This window comes from Gobius niger (assembly GCF_951799975.1).
Source record: "Gobius niger genome assembly, chromosome: 22".
Classification (NCBI taxonomy): domain Eukaryota; kingdom Metazoa; phylum Chordata; class Actinopteri; order Gobiiformes; family Gobiidae; genus Gobius; species Gobius niger.
The window spans coordinates 16,726,689-16,752,579 of record NC_136873.1 but is presented as its reverse complement, the minus strand read 5'-3'; the positions used below and the strand labels follow the sequence as shown (position 1 = coordinate 16,752,579).

General features: G+C 43.0%; 1 protein-coding gene and 1 long non-coding RNA gene across 3 annotated transcripts in view; both read left to right on the top strand.

Annotated features, from left to right (window-relative positions):
- Window positions 1-25,891, top strand: part of pde4cb (phosphodiesterase 4C, cAMP-specific b) — a 141,224-nt gene that overhangs the window by 21,815 nt on the left and 93,518 nt on the right. The gene's annotated exons all lie outside the window — the stretch shown is intronic.
- On the top strand, window positions 1,991-2,760 carry LOC306981368. Its single transcript, XR_013794097.1, has 3 exons — window positions 1,991-2,013; window positions 2,138-2,236; window positions 2,730-2,760. It is a non-coding gene; the product is annotated as an uncharacterized lncRNA (long non-coding RNA).

Below are 25,891 nucleotides of genomic sequence, written 5' to 3'. Positions count from 1 at the left end.
ATGGAGCCAGATTTCTTATATCTGTGATTTAACACCGCGGATCAGTGAATGTAAAACCCGCCGTCACAGTTTACCAGCGGTTCGTTCTAAACTCTGGCGGGTCCACGGTGTAGCTCGCGCTCGCTCCGCCCCCGCGCCCACGGCCCGACTGTGTCCAGTTTTGTGGCGCTGAACTCTGCTGTTTATGGCTCTGGCACACGCCCTTGCACACCGGTAACCAGCGGGTCTGCACGGTGCCGCAGCAGCCACAGTGTGAGGTCACGAAGCGAGTCTCCCTTGTGTAACGTCTGTGGCTCCAAACTCCTCTGCTCCGCGTGCGCTCATTTACATAAAGACACAATGTGGAGTTTTTTAACTACAAATTAGCTCCTAAAACAATCTTATTCACATGATTAATTTACCAAATGAACACACATGCAATTGAATATTTGTAGCTTCATTTTCCACCAAGAATTTACCAATTAAACTAAAAAAATAAAATAAAATATGATTAGCAAAGATAACCAAAATCCACTCATAAAACAGTGACAGGCTGACATGACATAGCTGCATAACACTAAGAGAGGATAATATTTTTAAGTCATGGCTGAAGTCAACTTTCTCCAGCTCTACCAAGGTTGGCAAAAATGCATTTAAAAATGCATCAGATTGTTGTTTTATGAGCGGGGAAATATACGTCTCACCTTTTCACCTCGATCCATTTTCATGCCTGAATAACAGCTCGCAGCAAAAAAAAAAAAAGAACTATGAACTAGTTCATTTTTGGAACTATGAACAAACTATTAATTATATACAATTATGAACTATGAACGAACTAGTTCATTTTGAAATTTGTGAACTGAACTTTGAAGTAGTTCATGTAGAAAATGAACTTTCCCAACACTGACTCTTGTTCTCCCCTCATCAAACGCACACTTTATTATCTCCAGATCACCCTGCGTCACCGTAAAGTTGTACAAAAACATATAGTAAACGTGGTGCGGTATCAGTTCATGTTTGTGCTAACCACAGGTAACTTCTCCCCTTTTTGTAAGATTCTAAGTGAACGTTGTTGTATGGCCTCATTCGGTAGGGGGGACTGTGCATCGATTCAAACTGTTAGGGCTGTAATATTTATCATTAGCCTAAACTTCGTTTATGATAACAATGGATAAATTCACTTGTTAAATAAGCTCTCAGAAAAAAACTCAGGGTGTGCAATAATAAGACAGGAATACAGCAGATGATGCGTAATGTAAAAAATACTGGAAAATCTGATTATTTTGACAAATGACATTCCACTGCCATGTTTTCTAGATAATGCATTAACTTGGGGAGGGGACCTCTGTGTAGGTTCTTGGGTGTTGTCCATCGTAGACAGAGTCCCTCTAGTCCTCATCTGTACTCAGAGGTGGAGTGTCGGACGTTTCGCTCTTTGTCCCACTTAAGCTTTTTGTGCAAATGGACGAGCATATATTATCCATATGTGCATCGACTGTGTGTATATTTCTGTCTAACAGTTAATTTCTTCTGTTAACAGACTGGTGACTTACTGATACCTAAAAGACCTGACGGTGGACCAAGATATGATACAGGTCAAATTAACTTTGCTGTGCTTTTAAATATGGGTGACTTTTATATTTTTTTTTTGTTTATTCTTTTTTTTTACATATAATTTTACAGTTCAGCTTTTTCAAGAGACAAAGAAGAAAAACAATGTGATAAATGACCTGATGTCCCAAACCTTCAGCCTACAAAGGCAAGAAGCTTTATCTGAAGGATCCAATGTTGCTACTCTACTTGATCAGTGGCCGGCCTTTTTAGATGAATCTCAGGTGTGGCTCTAAAATGTTGTTGCATTTAAGTATGTATTTACATGGTTGTGTATCAAAAATGTTTTTTTGTTCTGCAGATTTGTGAACAATTTCAGCAGCTTGCTGGCATATCTCTGGAGCCAACGTTTATCCGAGAACACTGCCAAGATGTTCTCACTATTCAACTCAAAAGGTGGCACTCGGTGAAAAGATGGTTCAGGTATATACTTTTACAATGTATGAACATTTTACACTTACAATGTGAATTATTGTGGGTCCCTGGTTTGTGGTAGGGGATAAAACATGTCTACAATTAATTTGAATGAAATTCATGTGTGTTATAGAGTCCATCTTCAAAGGTTGAAAAGAGGAGAGACGTTTTGCTGAGATGTCTCATGGCGTACATTGGGGAGAACCAGGCTGACCTCATTTGTGATGACCAGGTAACAACTTTTACAACTTTACAACTTTCAGTGTCTTGAAAGGGCTATAGGGCTGGAGGCAGGACATGATCAAGAGAAATAAGATTAAACTAAAACTAGTGATTATAAGTTTAAAAAATGTGGTCCTGTTGTGGCTTAAAGTTCAAGAACAAGAGGAATGGCACGTGAGACGATAAAATAAGGGTTATTGTGTAAATGCAGCTCCACTTGAAGATTTCTGTGATGGGATAGGTTAGGCTGTTTAATCAGCCCAACACGGTTAAGCTTGGCTGGGACATGCCTGCACTATTGTCATGAAACGCTCAGCTGATTTATCACTTTGTAAATATACAGAATGTGACAATTCTAAGTGGCACTTACAGCACCAAATGTATTTTCCAAGATTGTACTTGGTGTGAAAATTATTGAAAACCATTTATCTGAAGGTAAAAAATGTGGTCTTGAAACACTAAACAAACTGTCAACTTTAAACATTATTTGTCTCTTTAAACAGACCAACGGGTTCACTGAGGATCTCAGCGCCTCCCCAGTGATGATCTTCACGTCTCAACAGACCTACGGGATCAGGATTGATGGCCAGCCAGTCTTGAAAGGTTTGGCCACGTTGCGTTTGAACACAGAAGATGGCGCACATAGCTGAAACACACGTTTGAGTGCTTTGACTTGCCTAACTACAAAACTAAAAAACTACAAAAACAATGCACATGTAATAGTATTGGAATTCTGACTGACCATGGCATAAAGAATTACTTAGTGTTATGGCTATTAAACAATAAATTGTGATGACCTCCTAATCTGGGAAGATTGTTCAATACAGTGCATTAATTTATTCTTCTGTTCTTGGTAATAACATGTAACATGTAAATGTTTAGTATTGTGATGAACATTGGATTACATTTGTAAAAAAAAACAAAAAAAGGTTTATAGTAAAAAAAATATTCCAGTCCCTTGTTGGCTTTGATGATGGCTTCCTAGCTCAAATCACTGTTATTCGGTTGTATAGTGTGACGTCACAGCTCTACTTCTGGGTCCGTACCAGTCGGCAAATATGCAAGACAAAACTCTTCAGAGAAGAGAAATATTCAAGAAATATTTCTGAAACTCAGCGGAGAGTTACTGAGCCTTCTTATTTCTCAGACTCATTAGCCAAAAATGCTACACCTACTGCTACAAAAGTAATATTAAAGTCGCTACTTCTGGGGTTAGCGTAGCTGCTGCGCCACCTCGGACATTAGCATTTTTCTGCGCTAAACCCGGATGTAGCGATTTCGGTAAATATTACTTTTATAGCAGTAGGTTCAGCATTTTTGGCTAATGGGCCTGATAAAAAGGTCTGTTCAGTAACTCTGTTGAGTTTCAGAAATATTGATTGTGGTGTTGAAGTTTTTGTGTAGTTTCTCGCACATCTGCCGGTCTATGTGGATCCGGAAGTAGAGCTGTAACGTCACTCCGCTACATCATAACCATAGCAACGCATAACAGCTTAAGCAAAATAAGAAAGGCATAGCTTGTGAAGCCAGGTGAATGAGAGAAACGCAAGCTTCCTAGCATTCTTGGGATATACTTAGCATTGCATGATTTTATTTCACTACTGTATTATATTTTATTGTTGTTATTATTATTTTTGGTTAAGAAAAGGGCTTCATTGTTACCGAAGAAAATAGGAACTTTGCTGCTGCTTACATGTTCAAATGTGTTTGGCTTTTATTGTGTAAAAAATTGGATTTTTTTTTATTTTTGGGGGGGGGGGGAATTTGATTCTCAATAAATGTTCAACGTTGCAGAAAAATAACTTTGTTTTTGGTATTACATTTAAGTTATAGTTAATTCATGGTCAATGATATAAAATGAAGATGCATTAATCACCAAAAAAATGTTTGAACACAAAGATATGAACGAAATTGATCATCATGAAGTTGTTGTGCTTAATCAGAATATAAAACCGGGTGGTACATTATTACATTTTTAAAGTTGTTTTGCTTTGTGAGAACACAAAAATATTGAGTAAATCATTCACGTCTAAGTTATAGTTTTGCTTTGGGAGAACACAAAAATATTGAGTAAATCATTCACGAGTAATTTATAGTTTTGCTTTGTGAGAACACAAAAATATTCAGTAAATCATTCACGAGTAATTTATAGTTTTGCTTTGTGAGAACACAAAAATATTGAGTAAATCATTCACGTCTAAGTTATAGTTTTGCTTTGTGAGAACACAAAAATATTGAGTAAATCATTCACGTCTAAGTTATAGTTTTGCTTTGGGAGAACACAAAAATATTCAGTAAATCATTCACGAGTAAGTTATAGTTTTGCTTTCTGTCAAACTCAATTTAATATTTTTTAGTACTTAATAAAGAGCTGAAGTTGACAGAACACAAAATGTCCGATGGAACCGCTTACGGAATTTTTTTTACTTCTCATTTAAGCAACACTTTTTACAGTGCAGCTACTAACCACGCTGCGTTCGCCTCAGAGAGCGGAGGGGGAGAAAGCGAGGAAGGAATCTGCAGTTCACACAAAATCTACAACTCTTCAAACTGAAACTAATCCGCCCATCTCTTACTTTTAGTCACTTTTTATTTAACAGTGTTTTTGGTTTCATGGTAAAATGAAATGAAGAAGGGGTAGAGAGAGATAGAGAATGTGAGGGAGAGAGAGCGAAGAGGGGGGGATAGAGGGGAGAGGGAGTGAGTGTCGAGGAGAGAAAGGGAGGAAAGGGAGAGAGAGAGGAGGGAGTGTGGGAAGAGTGAGCGAGAGTGGAGGAGATAGGGAGAGAGAGGAGGGAGGAGGGGTAGAGAGAGAGAGAGAGAGAGAGAGAGGAGAGAAAGGGAGGAAAGGGAGAGAGAGAGGAGGGAGGAGGGGTAGAGAGGGAGAGAGAGAGAGAGAGGAGAGAAAGGGAGGAAAGGGAGAGAGAGAGGAGGGAGGAGGGGTAGAGAGGGAGAGAGAGAGAGAGAGTGGAGGAGATGGAGAGAGAGAGAGTGGAGGAGATGGAGAGAGAGAGAGTGGAGGAGATAGAGAGAGAGAGAGTGGAGGAGATAGAGTGAGAGAGAGTGGAGGAGATAGAGTGAGAGAGAGTGGAGGAGATAGAGAGAGAGAGAGAGTGGAGGAGATAGAGTGAGAGAGAGAGTGGAGGAGATAGAGTGAGAGAGAGTGGAGGAGATAGAGTGAGAGAGAGTGGAGGAGATAGAGTGAGAGAGAGTGGAGGAGATAGAGAGAGAGAGAGTGGAGGAGATAGAGAGAGAGAGAGTAGAGGAGATAGAGTGAGAGAGAGTGGAGGAGATAGAGTGAGAGAGAGTGGAGGAGATAGAGTGAGAGAGAGTGGAGGAGATAGAGTGAGAGAGAGTGGAGGAGATAGAGTGAGAGAGAGTGGAGGAGATAGAGAGAGAGAGAGAGTGGAGGAGATAGAGAGAGAGAGAGTGGAGGAGATAGAGTGAGAGAGAGTGGAGGAGATAGAGTGAGAGAGAGTGGAGGAGATAGAGTGAGAGAGAGTGGAGGAGATAGAGAGAGAGAGAGAGTGGAGGAGATAGAGTGAGAGAGAGTGGAGGAGATAGAGTGAGAGAGAGTGGAGGAGATAGAGTGAGAGAGAGTGGAGGAGATAGAGAGAGAGAGAGAGTGGAGGAGATAGAGTGAGAGAGAGTGGAGGAGATAGAGTGAGAGAGAGTGGAGGAGATAGAGTGAGAGAGAGTGGAGGAGATAGAGAGAGAGAGAGAGTGGAGGAGATAGAGTGAGAGAGAGTGGAGGAGATAGAGTGAGAGAGAGTGGAGGAGATAGATAGAGAGAGAGAGAGAGAGAGAGAGAGTGGAGGAGATAGAGTGAGAGAGAGTGGAGGAGATAGAGAGAGAGAGAGAGAGAGAGAGAGTGGAGGAGATAGATTGAGAGAGAGTGGAGGAGATAGAGAGAGAGAGAGTGGAGGAGATAGAGAGAGAGAGAGAGAGAGTGGAGGAGATAGATTGAGAGAGAGTGGAGGAGATAGAGAGAGAGAGAGTGGAGGAGATAGAGAGAGAGAGAGTGGAGGAGATAGAGAGAGAGAGAGTGGAGGAGATAGAGAGAGAGAGAGAGTGGAGGAGATAGAGTGAGAGAGAGTGGAGGAGATAGAGTGAGAGAGAGTGGAGGAGATAGAGAGAGAGAGAGTGGAGGAGATAGAGAGAGAGAGAGAGTGGAGGAGATAGAGTGAGAGAGAGTGGAGGAGATAGAGAGAGAGAGAGTGGAGGAGATAGAGAGAGAGAGAGAGTGGAGGAGATAGAGTGAGAGAGAGTGGAGGAGATAGAGTGAGAGAGAGTGGAGGAGATATAGAGAGAGAGAGTGGAGGAGATAGAGAGAGAGAGAGTGGAGGAGATAGAGTGAGAGAGAGTGGAGGAGATAGAGAGAGAGAGAGTGGAGGAGATAGAGAGAGAGAGAGTGGAGGAGATAGAGAGAGAGAGAGAGTGGAGGAGATAGAGAGAGAGAGAGTGGAGGAGATAGAGAGAGAGAGAGTGGAGGAGATAGAGAGAGAGAGAGTGGAGGAGATAGAGTGAGAGAGAGTGGAGGAGATAGAGAGAGAGAGAGTGGAGGAGATAGAGAGAGAGAGAGAGTGGAGGAGATAGAGAGAGAGAGAGTGGAGGAGATAGAGAGAGAGAGAGTGGAGGAGATAGAGTGAGAGAGAGTGGAGGAGATAGAGAGAGAGAGAGAGTGGAGGAGATAGAGAGAGAGAGAGTGGAGGAGATAGAGAGAGAGAGAGTGGAGGAGATAGAGTGAGAGAGAGTGGAGGAGATAGAGAGAGAGAGAGTGGAGGAGATAGAGAGAGAGAGAGTGGAGGAGATAGAGTGAGAGAGAGTGGAGGAGATAGAGAGAGAGAGAGTGGAGGAGATAGAGTGAGAGAGAGTGGAGGAGATAGAGAGAGAGAGAGAGTGGAGGAGATAGAGAGAGAGAGAGTGGAGGAGATAGAGAGAGAGAGAGTGGAGGAGATAGAGTGAGAGAGAGTGGAGGAGATAGAGAGAGAGAGAGTGGAGGAGATAGAGAGAGAGAGAGTGGAGGAGATAGAGTGAGAGAGAGTGGAGGAGATAGAGAGAGAGAGAGTGGAGGAGATAGAGAGAGAGAGAGAGTGGAGGAGATAGAGAGAGAGAGAGTGGAGGAGATAGAGAGAGAGAGAGAGAGTGGAGGAGATAGAGAGAGAGAGAGTGGAGGAGATAGAGAGAGAGAGAGTGGAGGAGATAGAGAGAGAGAGAGTGGAGGAGATAGAGAGAGAGAGAGTGGAGGAGATAGAGAGAGAGAGAGTGGAGGAGATAGAGAGAGAGAGAGTGGAGGAGATAGAGAGAGAGAGAGAGTGGAGGAGATAGAGAGAGAGAGTGGAGGAGATAGAGAGAGAGAGAGTGGAGGAGATAGAGAGAGAGAGAGAGTGGAGGAGATAGAGTGAGAGAGAGTGGAGGAGATAGAGAGAGAGAGAGTGGAGGAGATAGAGAGAGAGAGAGTGGAGGAGATAGATTGAGAGAGAGTGGAGGAGATAGAGTGAGAGAGAGTGGAGGAGATAGAGTGAGAGAGAGTGGAGGAGATAGAGAGAGAGAGAGTGGAGGAGATAGAGAGAGAGAGTGGAGGAGATAGAGTGAGAGAGAGTGGAGGAGATAGAGTGAGAGAGAGTGGAGGAGATAGAGAGAGAGAGAGTGGAGGAGATAGAGAGAGAGAGAGTGGAGGAGATAGAGTGAGAGAGAGTGGAGGAGATAGAGTGAGAGAGAGTGGAGGAGATAGAGAGAGAGAGAGAGAGAGAGTGGAGGAGATAGAGTGAGAGAGAGTGGAGGAGATAGAGTGAGAGAGAGTGGAGGAGATAGAGTGAGAGAGAGTGGAGGAGATAGAGAGAGAGAGAGTGGAGGAGATAGAGTGAGAGAGAGTGGAGGAGATAGAGTGAGAGAGAGTGGAGGAGATAGAGTGAGAGAGAGTGGAGGAGATAGAGTGAGAGAGAGTGGAGGAGATAGAGTGAGAGAGAGTGGAGGAGATAGAGAGAGAGAGAGAGAGTGGAGGAGATAGAGAGAGAGAGTGGAGGAGATAGAGTGAGAGAGAGTGGAGGAGATAGAGTGAGAGAGAGTGGAGGAGATAGGGAGAGAAAGGGGAGGGAGAGAGAGAGAAAAAGTGGGGAAGAGAGGGAGGTGTGGGGGTAGAGAGAGAGGAAGGAAGGGGGGAGAGAGAGGAAGGAACCTGCAGTTCACAACTAAATCTAGAACTCTTCACAAACTATTCCATTTATTCTGTATCAGCCTGTTGTAAGAGCTACAGACTGGACTTCAGTGATGTCCGGAGTTTACAGACTGGACCAGAGCACTAACACCGGATTTTGAAATACTAAGGACCAGTTTGGGTTCCTACAATTCCTTAATTAGGGCCACACTGAGATTTTTAGTCTGATTTTAACAGCTTTGTTGCTTAAATTCTTTGCATTTGCTTCTCCATCATTAAAATTTCCGACCTGACAACTGAGAGGTTTTCCTACTTCCGACCCGTGAGGACAAATGGAACAGCATTATATACTCTTTGAATTATCCCTCAATTTCACCTTTAGTCTTATGTTTTTTTAAGTGGAGACACTACAGGCAAAACTCAATTTTTTCAGTTTTCAGGTTTTGGGCCAAATTGGTCTCTGAACATACAAGCTTTCACCCGGAAACAGAAAATATGCCTAATCTTCACAATAACATGTTTAAATATTGCGCTGATTCAATGTTCCCCCATAGACTTATATGGGAGAATGCAATTTCAAGGGCCTTTTTCTCAAAACACATTTTTCTGTCATTGTGGCGACACTATGTCCACGTCAGTCGGACCTAAAGACTTCAAGTTTTCCAGCCTTGGACTGAACAATATTTGGAAGATTTTTTCTGAGGGATTTTTTATTATCTAACCCCTAAACCCCATTTATTGAGTTTTGAATGTCAAAAAATGAGGCGAAAATTACATTTTTTACAAATTTTTCCACTAAAAAACAGCCTATTTTAAAAATAAACAAGAAATCCTAAATCCACTCTGAAAAAGTCTTGGCAACTCATTTATCAATAAAATGAAACCATACATTTGAATGTAGCTCTATCCATTATCCAGATTTCGTCGCAGAAAAGATGGGAAATTTGGGGCATTTTTAGGCATAAAACCCCTTGTTCTTATTTGAAAAGATAAAATGACAGAAAACTTGCAATGTATTTTTTTCTTACATTTATGCCAGTGATCGACAGCAAACGTTTCAAATTGATATCTGTAAATTAAAAAAAAATCCCTAATCACCTGCAGTGTCTCGCCTTAATTTATCCATTCATTTGAGGTTCCTTCTGCATAACCTCTATCAGCCGTGCAGTCTCTGTTTGTGACCTGTCCTCTGTGAGCTGCAGAGGAAGAGGAGCTGGAATAGTGCGGGGGCTCAGGGGATCGCAGTGTCCGGATGATTGGGTCTTAGTCAGAAGAAATGCATTTGGTGTTCCGGGCTCTGTGAAGCAGCATTACGGACAAATCCACCTGACCTTGTGCTCTGCTCAGCCGAGGGGACGGGTGATGGAGGCGCCTCGCTCATCGGAAAGGGCATTGTCTAAAGATCAATCGCAAATGAAGCCACGATTGGAATGGTTAGTGATTTGCACAAATCATTCAGGGGTCTTTGGGCTCGGCATTTTGATTGAGCTCCACAGCCGGACTCGGACACTGGGAGGGTGACGGGCCGAGGGTCGGGCGGGCACTGTGGCACTTGTATCTTTCCTGTGGTTTCTCCATCATAACATTTAAAGGAACAGGCCACCGTTTTAACAGACTGAGATATGTTCTTACCTGACCTGAGCTGAGTCTTTATGTGTGCGCTCAGTCACACATATAGAGCAAAGATGTTGTTAGCATTTAGCCTCTCCCAGCATATTCCTATAGCTCCAAACTAGGGTGAAGTTAGAAGCGACCAAGCCAACAATATTAGATGAAATCATAGACCTGCATATAAACCTGGATCTATTTTATTGACATATTAGTTGTTCAGAGGGGATTTTGGATCTTTTTTTTTTTTATGTAAGTAAGTAAGTACTTTATTTGTGTTGAGGTGTTGCAGCGTGGAGATGTGCTGACTGTATGGTTTAGTTTAGGTTTGTAGAGATCTTGATTGTGTGTAAACTGCAGGTTCTTCCTTGTGGACAGGCTGCAGTTCTTGCGGTGCATGTGGTGCTTTCTAAACCAAAACATAAACAATGGCTCACGCGTGAGACTCTGCTCTCATCGTTCACTTCAGAGAGCCGGCTCTTTCTACCGAGCCGTCACTACAAGCTTGAAAAGCTGGGGTGCACAAACGTTTTGTGTCCCAGGGCCAAAATGAACATGTGCCCTTGGGCCACGGGCCAAACACAGCGAGAAAGTGTGAAACAAGCAGGATGCTACATCAAAACAAATGTTAACTATGAAAAAAGCCGAGTTTTATTAGAACAAAATCAACAGTTGCACAAAATGGCAGCATAATGCATGATGTAAACAACAACCATCACAAACTGCTTCCATAGTGAGAGACATGAAGCTGGTCTTTGGACATTATAAGCCTATCAATGTGTCGGTTGCAGCTCGTAGGTCTGTCACTGACCTCTGAGTCTGGACTCGTTGAGGGTCATGACACTAAAAGTCTGCTCACAGATGTAAGTGTGACCAAACTTTTACTTGGACTAAACAAAGTTAAGAGAGAAAACGGCCCTAACGTTTAGTCCCTTTGTCTGCACATGCGCCCCGTGTATATTTCTCCCGTCTTCAGCCGCTGTTGTTTCTCTCACAGAGGAAATGACCATATTTGGATTACAGCGTCTCGGTCACAGCCTCTCATGCTACACGTGGATACCAAACATGTCAGTATTTGTGAATGAGTATGTGTGGGTGTAATATTCTAGTTAATTCCTGCATACTGTATCTCCAGCTCGCAAGCGGAGAGAGAGAGGTCTTGTTTGACTTTGAGATTAAAACGTAGATGTGCAGATAAAGAAAACATCTGTTGCTTTAAGTTGCGGCGCGTGACATGTTTCCGCAGAAGCAGACTTGATAGATTGGACTGTTCCGCCTGCCCCCTCCTGCGCTCATATTACCGCTCCGACTAATGCGATTATACCCGCAACATCCATCCATATTATTATCATTACAGTGTACGGAGGCCACGAGGGGCCATGAAGGGCCAGGAAACAAACACTAAAAACATGCAATAACACGGGGGAGATGGCTCCGCAATATCTCCGACTTTTAAAGGGGATTTAATGCCTGTAATATTTCTGAAAATCTGACACTTGTGCAATTGTTAATCTCATTGTAAAAGGTCAATTCCCGACTGTTTGTCCGGCAGGTGAATAGAGGTATTTAGTGATTTCAATTTGAAACGTTTGCTGTAGTAAGTAAGGATGTAAGTGCTTTATTTGTCATTTTACATTTGTTTTTGGAGGTAGAGGAAACCGTAGAACCGGCTGGCTGCCTTCAGTGCACCACCTCCTGGGGTTGTCCCTGTTTCAGAGCGTGGTGTCCTGCACTTGTCAGCTCCGCCATCTTCCTTCCTGTGCAGCTCACTCCGTCCATTAGCCAGAGCAACAGGAGGGCTAGCCCGGATACCTCCTCGTTTGTCCCTTCCTGTAGCTCCTCTTAAGCTGTGCTGCAGCTGTGGGGGCTCTCGGTGCCTCTTCAGTGTTTCAGAAGAAGAAATGTGTAGGTCTCAAACGTCTTTAGCTCATTCGCTAACTGTTTTCTCCAGGACCATTATGGACTCTCTGCAGTGAAAGAAAATCCACCAAACCTCACAAAAAGGCAAGGCAAGTGTATTTGTAGAGCACAATTCATACACAAGGCAATTCAAAGTGCTTCACAGTTGCATAAATATAAGAAAACAAATACAATCAATAAAAACATCAACATAGAATTAATCAATTACAGTAAGAGGCAAGAGTGTAGATAAAATACTTTCAGTTATATGCATTTTTAAGTCTTGTTTAGATTCGCTCTGTCTCGAGCACTATGTTTAAGTCTTGTGTTGACTCGCTCTGTCTTGAGCACTATTTTGCTCTGTCTTGAGCACTTTTTTTAAGTCTTGTTTTGACTCACTCTGTCTTGAGCACTATTTTGCTCTGTCTTGAGCACTTTTTTTAAGTCTTGTTTTGACTCACTCTGTCTTGAGCACTATTTTGCTCTGTCTTGAGCACTATTTTTAAGTCTTGTTTTGACTCACTCTGTCTTGAGCACTATTTCGCTCTGTCTTGAGCACTATTTTTAAGTCTTGTTTTGACTCACTCTGTCTTGAGCACTATTTCGCTCTGTCTTGAGCACTATCTTTAAGTCTTGATGGCAAAGACGTGCAAAAGCATCCAGTAAAACAATGTGGAGCACAGAAACCCCTAATGTAGTTTGCAGAAAAAGGCAAAAAACACAGCTCTACCAAGAGAGAGGGAGGTTGCTGCTTGTTTTCAAGGCCACTGATTTTAATGTGAGGAAAATTGTGTCTAAGTTTTCTGTTAAACAAAATTTAAATACTGGATAGAGCCAAGTTGAAAGTTCTGGTTGTGTTTTGTTGATGTATTTGTAACACAGATTTGCTCAGAGGGGATTTTAGTTTTTGAATAAACTAGTTATACATTGTAGTTTTGTCTTGTGTTAGATACCCCTGTGAAAAGGTCTGCAGGAGCTACTAAGGTGTAGATGTTTGTGGCAATAGCAGAATGAAAACCTAAGAAAACGGCCCTGAAATGTAGTAACTTTGTCTGCACGTGTGCCCTGTGTATACTTCTCTCGTCTCCCACAAAGGAAATGGGAGTTTGTTTTACTGGGCTGGCACGAGGACCGGGTTTACAAGCACTTTTTTGAATCACTTTTTTAAAGGGATGCAAATGTAAAGAGTGAGGATTTAAAGAACACCAAATCAACTATTTCAGGTTATACTACAGCTTTAGGTCTAATCTTTAAAGCTAGTGAACAAGCTAGCAAAAGCAGCACAACAAAGTTTGCAACAAATGCCCCTTTTTCTCCTTACTGGACCAAACACTATTGCTAACAGTGTAACAAAATGGGTTGGATTTTGTCTAACCAACAAAGTGCCAGTCGGCATTCATGTTTGCTTAGTCTGTCTGTTTGTACGATAGCATTAATATCCAGTTTATTTTGTATTTTGTCTTGGTAAAGATGCTCGTCTTAACACTTCCACTCCATTTCACTGCAAAACAGGGCTGGACTGGCAGAAAAAAATCATCTCGGGACTTTTGGGTCAAGACCGGCCCTCTATAAAACCACATAGGCCGATTTATGTTCTTCCCAGTGGGTCGGGGTCAGGATTGATCGTACAAACTCGTGGTTTTGAGCCCGGCGCGCTACCTATGGAGCTAAACAAGCGGAGCATTGGACCACCGCCACACGTACATGAACCGGCCCGCGCTCGTGTTTTCACAGAAAACGGAGTCGCTGTTTTACGGGTTAGGCTATTGAATCATTTTGGAATTAGGGCAAATTCGCCTGGTCACCCACAGATTTGAGTGGGTGCTGTCTGAGGTACTCCAGCCCCGCAGCACCCACGGATCGGCGCCTATGAGTCATACAGTATTCAACGCAATAGTCGAGGCCATTAACTACAATAAGCCCTTGAACTAAACCAGTATGAGCTACAAAACCTGCCTGAAGTTCTGCTGACACCTCAGAGCACTCGCAACTAATGATGCTAGTTCGGATGCTGTGCTTTGATATTTGGTGTAATTTCACTAAAATGTGCTCTTTCCAATCCAAAATACATCAAATTCAAAGTCAGAAATGTAAAAAAATAAAAATACTGGCTCAACATGATCCGGTGACCCCCACTTTGAGAACCACTGCTCTGTGTTGTACTGAGTGTGTGCGCTGTTGAATCAATATTCACTGCTACTTCTGCCCTTTTAATTTGCCCCCCGAGGATAATTAAAGTCACTTTAATTGATTTTAATTAACACTTGTTACCACTGCATACCAACAGGCTTCTTCTGACAATTTTGCTGGGGGGAAGGGGTGGGTTAATGAGGAAACACTGAAAACAAATCATTTTAACCATTTTGCATTTAAAAGACCTTATATTTGAGCAGCATCAGCTTCGTGGTTGTATAAGCAACGCAGCGGCGGAGTGATCTGAGAGAAAATAGTCCCTCAAAATGCGATCATTCATGTGATGCAAGGTCAGTTATATTACAAAAAATATTCTATGGACACAGACTTTTATATGGTTAGTCTGGTGTTATAAGTGATCTGCCTCAGGTGCACTGTGGAGCGGGTCACACTGTTTTTAATGCAGGCTAGCTGATATCGTAGAAATGCACTAGCCTTGCACTAGCCTAGCACCACAAAACTCTTCAAACATAAGAACTGCATGAATTACAAAAAAAAATCTCCAGAAATCAGCAACACTCTGGATAACTAGGAAATGAGGCCCTATGTCAAAAATCCTGAAACATCCCTTTAAAGGAGAAAAACAGAATTGTCTCGCCTTAAGATATTATATATTATCTATATTATCCAGCCCTTCCCACTTGCTGCAGATGCCACGCATGAACCACATAATTCATCGACCTCTTCAGCTTTTCCGCGGATGAATAAAGTTGTGGGATTCGACATTGTCTGCCTTTAGCTTATTTCCTGATACAAACCCTGTTCTGCACGACAGTCAACAATGAGAACAAAAACACTGCTGTCCGTTTGTCTCGTATCGAGCAGCGAGTCGGCGTCGTCATCCGAACAGGCCGAACTCTCAGCTGGCGAGCGCTGATCTGAAGGGGAGCAAACAGCAGCAGATGGCGCCGCTAAGAAGAACCACTTGTAAACATTAATATTCCCAAAACAAACAAGAGCCGACGGAGCGTGTGTGCTCAGCGGCTAATGGAGCCACGCTTTCAATGTGGCAATTAGATCATGAGCCCGAATACAGAACGCTTTGGTCTCTTTTTGGTTTGTCTCTCAGCCACTAAACATGTTCCAGTTTATGCTCATTAAGGCAAAACTCAGCAGGTGAAAACTTTCTTCACCAGATTTTTTTGCTAGTTTTCTGACGTTACGGCTCAGTTTTCATGTCAGAGTAAAACAAAGATGAAACTCGCCCTGCACGATGTTTATTCTGTGACGTTTTGTCCATGACGGATCAGTGTTCAAGAAGTAACTTCGACACAGCGCCGCAAAAGCCGGGTTCCCACGCGTATTCATTCACAAATACTGACACATTTTTATACCCACTTACACGTTAAGTAAGTCTTTCCTGACTTTTTTTGGAGCAACAAATGCAGCCGCTCATGTCAGCCGTTTGTATCCATGGATGGACATGAAAGGACAACCAACTGCTTCTTGTTGGAACTGACCAAAGGTTCACTGGATGAAGGGAATGTTGTAGGCGCTGTGTTTTTAGACCTAAAAATGGCCTTCGACACAGTGGAACATTGTATCTTATTGCAGAAATTACAGCAATTTCAATTCTCAGCTGCAGCTCTGTCATGGTGTAAGTCCTACCTAAAGGGCAGAGAACAATGTGTGAAAGTAGGTAGCGTTAAATCCACCCTGAGTCCAAATGATTTAGGAGTGCCTCAAGGGTCAGTCCTAGGACCGTTACTGTTTTCAATGTACATAAATGATCTCCCTGATTGCTGTCAGGCTGTAAACTGCCAGCTTTATGCTGATGACTCAGTTATTCATGTGTCAACAAAAACATTTGAAGCTTCGTAGTAGCATTAGCCTTGCACTGCGATGTTGTGACACTGTTGACCAATCGTGACACGCCCACGTTTTCCCGCGCTCACAAACACAGGCCTGTCTTTGCAGATTTGGGGTCAGTTTTGGAAGCCGAGCAGAGGACAGACGCGCTGTGTTAAAAAACATCAGCTGTTCAGAATCGTGTAGTGTGTTCGCTCTTACGATTCTCAGTCGTCATGTGTGAACCCCCAGATGTTCTATAATCGCACTGAATCCAGTCGAATCCACTAGCCTTAGGGTCGAGTCTATAGAAAATTGTTTAAGACTAGAAAAGCCATGTAGTGTGTGCTGACCTTAAGCGACGCCCTCAGGCTCAAAGCTGTATTTGCACAAGATCTGAAGAGTCGCTTCAACCAAGAATGTCCCAGCACTAGACACAAGGTCTGGCCCCAAAGCTCCCAAAAATACCAACATATAAATATTCTGAGAACAGAGTCTGTGTGTGTGGAGACAGCACCTCCTTTAAGCAATATCGACACTTGTCTCCTCCTCCCATGACCGCACGTCTCTGGACCTGCACCAGCGTCCAGGGACCCATTGCTGGAGTATCGTTGCTTATATTGACTACCGTAAATGCTCTAATATAGGCCCGGGCCTTTATTTACTCAAGGGCATCTAGGACCAGGCCTTTATTGGAACCAGGCCTCAATTAGAGAAAGGACTTTATTTCTATTTGAGCAAAACGAACGACCAGGAAAATGAAGAAAAACGACATTTGTGTCCATTTGCACCTAAAATATTAGGTTTATTTATTAATAACATTTCAAACCCTCTCCCAGCGGCTGGAACTTTGACGCCTTTTATTTTGTCGGGACAACAGGAAGTGTTTCGTTGCTGTTAGCGGAGCTTTGACATCAATGTCACTGCAGGTTTCTGTTTCGTTTTTACCGCGGACCGGATTATTTGTTGTTATCTTGTGTAAAAGGCGAGTTTAGACGGAGCGTTTGTGTTTGTGATCGATCATGAGACTGACCCGAGAGAAGACGAGACGCTCGTGCTGATCGAGGAGTTATTTTGAGGCGTGGGACTGAGCTGCACACGGAGCAGCTGGACGTGCTTTGAAGACGCGATGGAGACTTTATTAAAATCCTGGAGGGTCACACGACATTTGTTGTTTGCCCTGTTTCCAAATATAATCACAGGAGGTTTGAAAAGTGGCTAAATCTGTGTCAAAGTTACGCTCGGATCAGCTCCTCCGCAGCGTCCCCCCTCGGCCCGGGTTCCCGTTTGTTTACTTCCTGCACGTGAGTTTTCATTTACACGAGTATGAGACAAATTCCTAACATGGGAAATATTTCTACAGCTATAGTTTCTAATAAAAGCCCCGGCCTGTTTTAGAGACCGGCTTTAATTTGCCTCCGCCAGCCGCGAACCCGGCCTCTGTTAAAGACCCGGCCGCTAATGGAATACAGGCCAGTATTAGAGAATTTACGGTATATGTTTCAGGTCCACTGTTCCTTAAAAGCAGAAGGCTTTGCTGTCCTCCTTTGAGAGCATGTTTGCTTGTGACTGAGAGCACACTAGTGGGGGGGTGGCCCACGTCGGCGGATGTTATTGTGGAACAGACGGCACAGAGATGGATGTGACCTGACCCTGGTGCTTTGAAGCTGGCTCGGATCGATACGAGGTATTACGAAAGCGAAGAGAAGACAATCATCTGGAAGTGTCAGGGGAGAGCCGTCCAGGATAACGTGAAATGAAGGTCTAGACTCTGAAAGTTTTGAAAGCCTCGACGGCCACATAACGAGTTCAATTTGTTCATTACAAGCGCAGATTACGCTTTAAATCGCTGGCACTTTCCCCGGAATGGTTCGAGGTTTGAATACGAAACACTTCCCTTTTCACTGCAGCAGTTTGTGCTAGTTTTCCAACGTAACTGTGACATCGACCCTGCCTATAAATGTGTCCTTGTGAAGAACTGAGATGCTACAAATGTTAGAAAAGTTAGGAATGAGTTTGAATCATGACTAACATTTTAATTTAGTGGCTTCCTCTTGCATTGTTTATTTAAAAACAAATCAAGGTTAGGGCCTTTAAGTGATGTCATCAATCTACCATCATCTACGATACGATACGATATACTTTATTAATCCCGAAGGAAATTCAGTTCATCAGCTGCACAATCAAGTCACACATACAAACATCAGATTTAAAATCACTAGAACAGTGCAGAGAATAAATATTATAATAATTTATATGTATAAAAATATAGAGGTACTATAAAAAGACATTTCATTCCCATTTAGCCCCTCCCACCCAAGGATTTGTTATACAGCCTGATCGCTCTGGGCAAGAAGGATCTCCTGAGCCTGTCCTTTGAGCAGGAGAGCGAGAGCAGTGAAGGAGCTTCATCCCCAGCTCATGCAGGGGGTGGTCTCTGTCGTCCATCACAGAGAGCAGCCTCTCCAGGGTTCTCTTCTCCGAGATTGACACTACAGTGTCCTGATCGGCCCCAATCACAGAGGAGGCCTTTCTGATTAGTTTGTCCAGTCTCTGAGTGTCCCTCTCTCTGATGTTTCCCCCCCAACACACAACACCATAGAAAAGAGCACTGGACACTACTGCCTGGTAGAATCTACTCTACCAAAGGCACTTTAATAGCCTGGTCGCGATTATTCGATTATTCTTTTCCCAGGGTGGGAAAGCCAATGATAAGTGGAGCTCCAGCAAAGGACGTTGCCTGGACAAAATGCTTTCTTAAACTAATCCAAACTAACCCAACAATAACCTTTAAGGATAGTGAAGTCTAACAAAGTAGCCCTAACCGTACTATAGCCCTAACCCTAAGGATAGTGAAGTTTCAAGTGTTAGTACGAATCTGACCAATCAGGGAGTTGCAAATGCAGATTTCCCATCCTGGGGGGAAAAAAGTTGCAGCCTGGTCAGCCAGAATACAGGCTTTCCCTCTTCTTTACAAAGATGCTTTTCTGGGATCAGGGGTGATTTCTTGGAGTTCCTAACGGCCGTGGTTGGCAAGCATGTCAACCAATCAGAGAAAAATATAATCGGTGTGTTCTTGGCCACAAACACTGAAGGATTAAAGGAGTCATTACTAGCCAGGCCTGTCCCCGACCTAAGATGTTCTTGGTCGACCAAAAACATGCCCTGAGGGGCGACTAGTCGACTAACTCATAAGACATAAAACATGTGCTGTAACTGTTTATACATAGGAGCAACGTCAACGGTGCATTTATGTGTAAAAAGTCACATTAATCTCACCTTTAATCTCAGACTCCAGCTCCTGCCTCACCCCTGCATCTGCACCTTTATCGATGCGCCTCTGGCAGCCTGTGAGAGTCATGTCTCTGCTGTCTCCCTGTAAACGGCTCTAAGAGCGATCGCGGGGAGCGTCGCTGATGGACCGCGGGCTGTTGGATAGCACAGATGTGATGGAGAGTGCCGTCATCCTGTCGGGAACGCTGCGCTTTAGCGGATACTACATCACACTTGAGAGACATTCATCATCAAGTGTTTTGTGGAAGAGAACCTCTGCATCCACTCCTTTCTTGGCGGGGGGGTAAACTAAAGGCCCAGCTGCCCCGGGCTGGACAGACACAAGCCAGTCCAAACCATTGCACTGTCTGACCTTTGGTTTCATACAGGAACACACTGAGCCACACCTGACTTTACTGGGCGGCTGGACCGCTGCTCTAGCATGAAGCAGGTCTCGATTGGGGACAGGTGCTGAGATCTTAGAAGAGCCAAGCCCTGTGGGATCTGGCCACCCCAAAGTGAGGAGCTCCGTCTGACATGTGTGTAGTGATGGATCGGTCACTCGCGAATTAGTCAGTACAAAGTGCCGACTCTTTGAAGTGAGCGACGAGCACCGAACGAAAATCTTCTAAATTTGTTTTGAACATGTCATATAATCTATTTCAGGTTCATAAATAGGAAATGCATATGAAATAGTATTAATGAGAACAAAAATCCTACAAACCCTTTGAGTTGCTCAACAGTGGCCTTTTGTGATCGAACAAGACAAGTTTGTAAAGTCGTGAAACTGAGAGACAGAACTATGGACCGCACAGAGCTTTGCACCACAGGAACCGCACGTTGAACTGGAGGAAAAGCCAAAGTAAACCATATACTTACCAAAACTATAGCATCACAGCTGGCCGTCAGATGGTTAATATCAATAGTTTTCCACACTCAACAGGCTCTTTTACAAGTTTAAAAAGAGAGACTTTGATTTGTGATCTTCAACACGTCTCTAACAGTGCACAGTGACAACCATCGCGCCGCTTTCAACAGGAACGAGAATATCCGGAAAAGCCCAGACAGTTGGCTCAGGAAGTCAAAAGGCAACACATTACTGTCGGAGCCTCGAGTTTAGACGGGAAAACTTTCAAAAGCTTCCATTGGTCTTTGAAAAAGCCACTTTTCAGTCCTGGATTATGCCTCTTTAAGGCTTTCACTGTGTTTTTTTGTTTACATTACAATGTAAGAGTCGACGTTGCGCTGCCTGACCAAAAAAGAGAAAGGTCATCTCCGCTCTGACATGTGGCTGCTCAGCCTTTAGCTTTGATTACAGCATGTGTTCACTGTTTACATGGTGACCTGACCTTATAACTTCTCCTCTTCCAAGTCTCGTCGCGCTTACATCTGTGAGCAGACTTTCAGTGTCATGACCCTCAACAAGTCCAGACTCAGAGGTCACTGACTCACACAGGCAAGTAATGTCCGAAGACCAGCTTCATGTCTCTCACTATAGAAGCAGTTTGTGATGGTTGTTGTTTACATTGAGCACTGTGCTAACATTTTGTGGCTACAATTGTTGTTTTCTGTTCTACTAAAACAAGGCTTTTTCCATAGTTAAAGGAACAGGCCACCGTTTTTACATACTGAGATATGTTCTTACCTGAGCTCAGACGAGTTCTTTAGGACCTGTCTGGTCTTCACCCGTGCCTTCAGTCACGTAAACACAGCACAGACGGCGTTAGCATTTAGCCTCTCCTCCTCTGCACTATAGCTCCAAACAAGGTGAAGATAGAAGCTACCAAGCTCTTCCACGGTTTCCCTCTTTAAATATGGTTACGTGAAGTGTTCCACTACAAAGTATAATTACACAAAATTAAACAATGTGGATTTTCTAAGCGGATTAAACGAGATTTGTGTCCATTTGCGCCTAAAATATTAGGTTCATTTATTAATTAACATTTCAAACCCTCTCCCAGCGGCTGGAACATTGACGCCTTTTATTTTGTCGGGACAACAGGAAGTGTTTCGTTGCTGTTAGCGGAGCTTTGACATCAATGTCACTGCAGGTTTCTGTTTCGTTTTTACCGCGGACCGGATTATTTGTTGTTATCTTGTGTAAAAGGCGAGTTTAGACGGAGCGTTTGTGTTTGTGATCGATCATGAGACTGACCCGAGAGAAGACGAGACGCTCGCGCTGATGGGAGGAGTTATTTTGAGGCGTGGGACTGACCTGCACACGGAGCAGCTGGACGTGCTTTGAAGACGCGATGGAGACTTTATTAAAACCCTGGAGGGTCACACAACATTTGCTTTGCCTGTTTCTACAAATAGTCACAGGAGGTTTGAAAAGTGGCTAAATCTGTGTCAAAGTTACACTCGGATCAGCTCCTCCGCAGCGTCCCCCTCGGCCCGGGTTCCCGTTTGTTTACTTCCTGCGCTAATGGAATACAGGCCAGTATTGGAGCATTCACGGTATCCTCTTCCTCTCAGCCTCCTATAAATGAAACCAGGCTTTGGTTTCTTACACCAAACAAGGCCATTATGAACTCTGAATGGACTGAGGGCCACTCTGAATGTAGTTACAGTACAACAATACAATCATCAGGGTCTGACACTGGCCACTTTTCCCCTTTCTGCACGAGCCTAATTGAAGAAAACAAAGCAATCAGTATAAGCTATAGAAATGGCTGTATTTTAATTGAAAAAGCGTTCCCGATGACACGCTCCTCCTCTCCGGGGCCCGCACATGAGTCATGTTTAATTCAGCAGAAGCACAAAGCTATTTCTCACCTGTGCCCCGGCAAATTGGCTTTAGCTCAGTATTTGTCATGTCTGTGGTGCTGAGGGACCACCCAGCGAAGAAAACAATGTCTGTACTTGCACGGTTAACCCTGGAAGCTCCTGACAGGTGATGGGGTTTGGTCTTTCAGGCATTTACATGGACTTTATGCGCCTTCTCTGTCATATTTTTTGTAGTATACATTTAAAGCAGTACTAAGTAACGTGTTTACCTTAATAAATCCGTTTCGTAGTCCCTGTGGGGGTAATACAAGTGTTTATGGGATGATTGGAGGGTCTTTCATCTCCCCCTGGTGTCTCTGGCCAGAAAACCATGTTTGCAACTTGACTGCCACCGGTCCGGAGAAAGCAATACACACTAATGAAATCACGAAGAAGAAGCTAACATGCTAACGGGCAAAGCTAACAGCGGGCTAACGTCACTTTAAACAGTATTTACAGCCAAGTTTGAGTGAAAAAAAAAAATTTCCATTGTATAATTTAATGCACAGTAACCCTCTCTCCCTCCGTCTTTCCTGTCTTACTCTCCAAGACAATGAATAAGTTAAAAAATCGTAACTTGCTACTACACCTGCAGTTGCGCTTATGGCCTCTAGGGGGAAGAGTTACTTAGTACTGCTTTAAATAGCATATGTGTGTCAATGTTAGGTCTGTTTTTGATAAAGCACAGTGAATATAATTTGAAATCATTCACAAATGGTTTGAATCTTTGATGCTTTATACTTGGCCATATGTCCATTCTGGAAGAGCACAGAGGGGCCACTGGCTCTAGGGCCACCAGTCCCGCCTTAACCGAGCTTTACCCAAATCCTAAAAAGAAAAGCATCAACATAGCGACAAAAAAGAGGATGAAAACAAAAATGTGCTGGAAAGGCAACAAAGAAAGTGACGAAAAATGTGATGAAAAGTTAACAAAAACACGACAACAAAGCAACGGAAAGGCCACAAAAACATAACAAAAAGTGATAGAAAAAAAGTGACAAAAACACGTTAAAAAAGTGACAAAAACACATTAAAAAAGTGACAAAACACATTAAAAAAGTGACAAAACACATTAAAAAAGTGACAAAACACATTAAAAAAGCCACAAAAAAAGGAATGAAAAAAAACAACATAAAAAAATATGATAAAAAATGTGGCGACTTGACAAAAAGTTGCAATCACTCTTGTAGATTTTAGCTTTCAAATGAGCCATTACATTGTTGCGGGTGGCAAGTGCACATATACATTAATTTGGGCCAGGCTGGTCAGAGTCCAGGGCTGTTTTTCTGTCCCAGTCCGCCCCTGGTTCTGAGCCAAAACAGTCCACAACAGCAAAGGATTGACCTGAGCCAGGCATTTCATTCTGGTTTAGGTTCTGTTTGTCATTTATGAATTAATTAAATTAAATATGTATTTAATTTCACATTAGTATTGTTTAATTAATCAGTTAAAGTAACTGAATTTACTTAATTGACCAGTTAATTATATAAAATAACCAGTTTTCGTATATGGATTGAAATACATTCATATGAATATGAAATGAATCCATATGAAATGACCAGCATCGGTATCGACAAAAATGACCCCAAAAGTATCGGTATCGTTATTGTATCCCTATCTTCAATAAAACTCTAGCGACAGTAATACATTAATACGTTTAGGGCTGGGCAATTAATCGAAATTTTATCGAAATCGCAATCTCTACTTTGGTCAATCTCAATGATCATCATAGGACTTTGTAATAATAATTGTGTGTGTTAAATGAGACTTGATGAAAGAGTTGAGGTCTGAATAAAAGATGTATCTAGTTTTATGAATCAGCAAGATGTATTTAATTTGTTATGAAAATATAAAATCTCATCAAAAATCGAGATCGATCAATATGGGTAAAAAATTGTGATTATTTTTTCCCCTAAATGGCCCAGCCCTAAATACATTGGAACGAATGGCAGTTCTGGAACCATTTTGTCAAGGTCAAGGTTTATTTCTACAGCACATTTTAAACAGAGTACTGCCCCAAAGTGCTTCCCACACAAAAACATATTACTGCATCTTGTGACTGGTCCTACTAACCCAGTGCAAGGTAATCAAATGGAAACACCACTTATTTCCTTGATACTGTTCTGATCTATTTGGGTTATTTACTCTTTGATAATTGTGACTGACCTTACCTTTCCAGCAAGCTGAATTCTTTCAATATTTGTGAGTTTTCAAACACTCGAGAATCCATCTTGAACCGCTCCAGCCTTCACCGATCGGACAGAACCGAAATTGGTTCTGGCAAAAATAAAAAGATCTAACAACTATTAAGCAACGCGGCGAACATGAGGCATGCAGCCACACAACACTTTTCAAAAACTAAACACTGAATGGATTTGCAGTGTTCTTGATCCAATCCAAACGTGCGACCTCTCCTCTAACGATTCAAACTGGCCCTGTCCCAGAGTGAAGTCGGTGCAAATGTTTTTGGCTCTGGAATATCAGTCTGGCTCTTGCCGGGTTTTTCTGCCAGATCTGACAAGAATAAATGTTATTTCAGTTTTATCGGAGGCAGACTTTGGCTACATTTGATCATGGATTTTCCTCTGTCAAACACTTCAAATCATTCACTTTGTTTCCTACTTTAAAACAGTATGTACTTTTTAACACATGACCAGTATTTAATGAACATGGGACAGTGATTCAGTGAATGCTAGCACTGAACCCTGTGAATGAATGGAGAAAACAAAGCTACACGACTAAAAAACGAGACGTTTCAAAGAAATGACCTGATCCTGACTGAGATACGAGACTTAGAAGTAATAAACCGATCACAAACAATGAGTCACATTCTGCAGTTGGATCAATAATAATGTTGCTCCTGGTTTAGCATGGGGCGCTATTGCCACGTCAACAAGCGTCATGTCTGGAGTTTTATTTTACTTTTTTTGGCGTTTATAAGAGCTTTATTTGTCATTGGTGGAATAGTGTCCAGGTGTTAGTCCAGTGCAGCTGCCGTTGTGAGTCAACCTGACCAGCATGTTTTTGGGGGTTAAGGAAACTGTAGCATCTGGAGGAACCCTGGCTGCCTTCAGTCTCCTCTGATCCTCTGAAACGGTGCAGCGCCTCCTGGGTTTGTCCCTGTTTCAAAGCGTGGTGTCCTGCACTGGTCAGCTCACATACCGTAAATTCTCTAATACTGGCCTGTATTCCATTAGCGGCCGGGTCTCTAACAGAGGCCGGGTTCGCGGCTGGCGGAGGCAAATTAAAGCCGGTCTCTAAAACAGGCCGGGGCTTTTATTAGAAACTACAGCGTTAGAAATATTCCCCATGTTAGGAATTTGTCTCATACTGGTGTAAATGAAAACTCATGTACAGGAAGTAAACAAACGGGAACCCGGGCCGAGGGGGATGCTGCGGAGGAGCTGATCCGAGCGTAACTTTGACACAGATTTAGCCACTTTTCAAACCTCCTGTGACTATATTTGGAAACAGGGGGAGAGTTGTGTGACCCTCCAGGGTTTTAATAAAGTCTCCATCGCGTCTTCAAAGCACGTCCAGCTGCTCCGTGTGCAGGTCAGTCCCACGCCTCAAAATAACTCCTCCCATCAGCGCGAGCGTCTCGTCTTCTCTCGGGTCAGTCTCATGATCGATCACAAACACAAACGCTCCGTCTAAACTCAACTTTTACACAAGATAACAACAAATAATCCGGTCCGCGGTAAAAACGAAACAGAAACCTGCAGTGACATTGATGTCAACGCTCCGCTAACAGCAACGAAACACTTCCTGTTGTCCCGACAAAATAAAAGGCGTCAATGTTCCAGCCACTGGGAGAGGGTTTGAAATGTCAATTAATAAATGAACCTAATATTTTAGGTGCAAATGGACGCAAATCCCGTTTTTCTTCGTTTTCCTGGTCGTCCGTTTTGCTCAAATAGAAATAAAGGCCTGTCTCTAATTGTGGCCTGGTTCCAATAAAGGCCTGGTCCTAGATGCCCT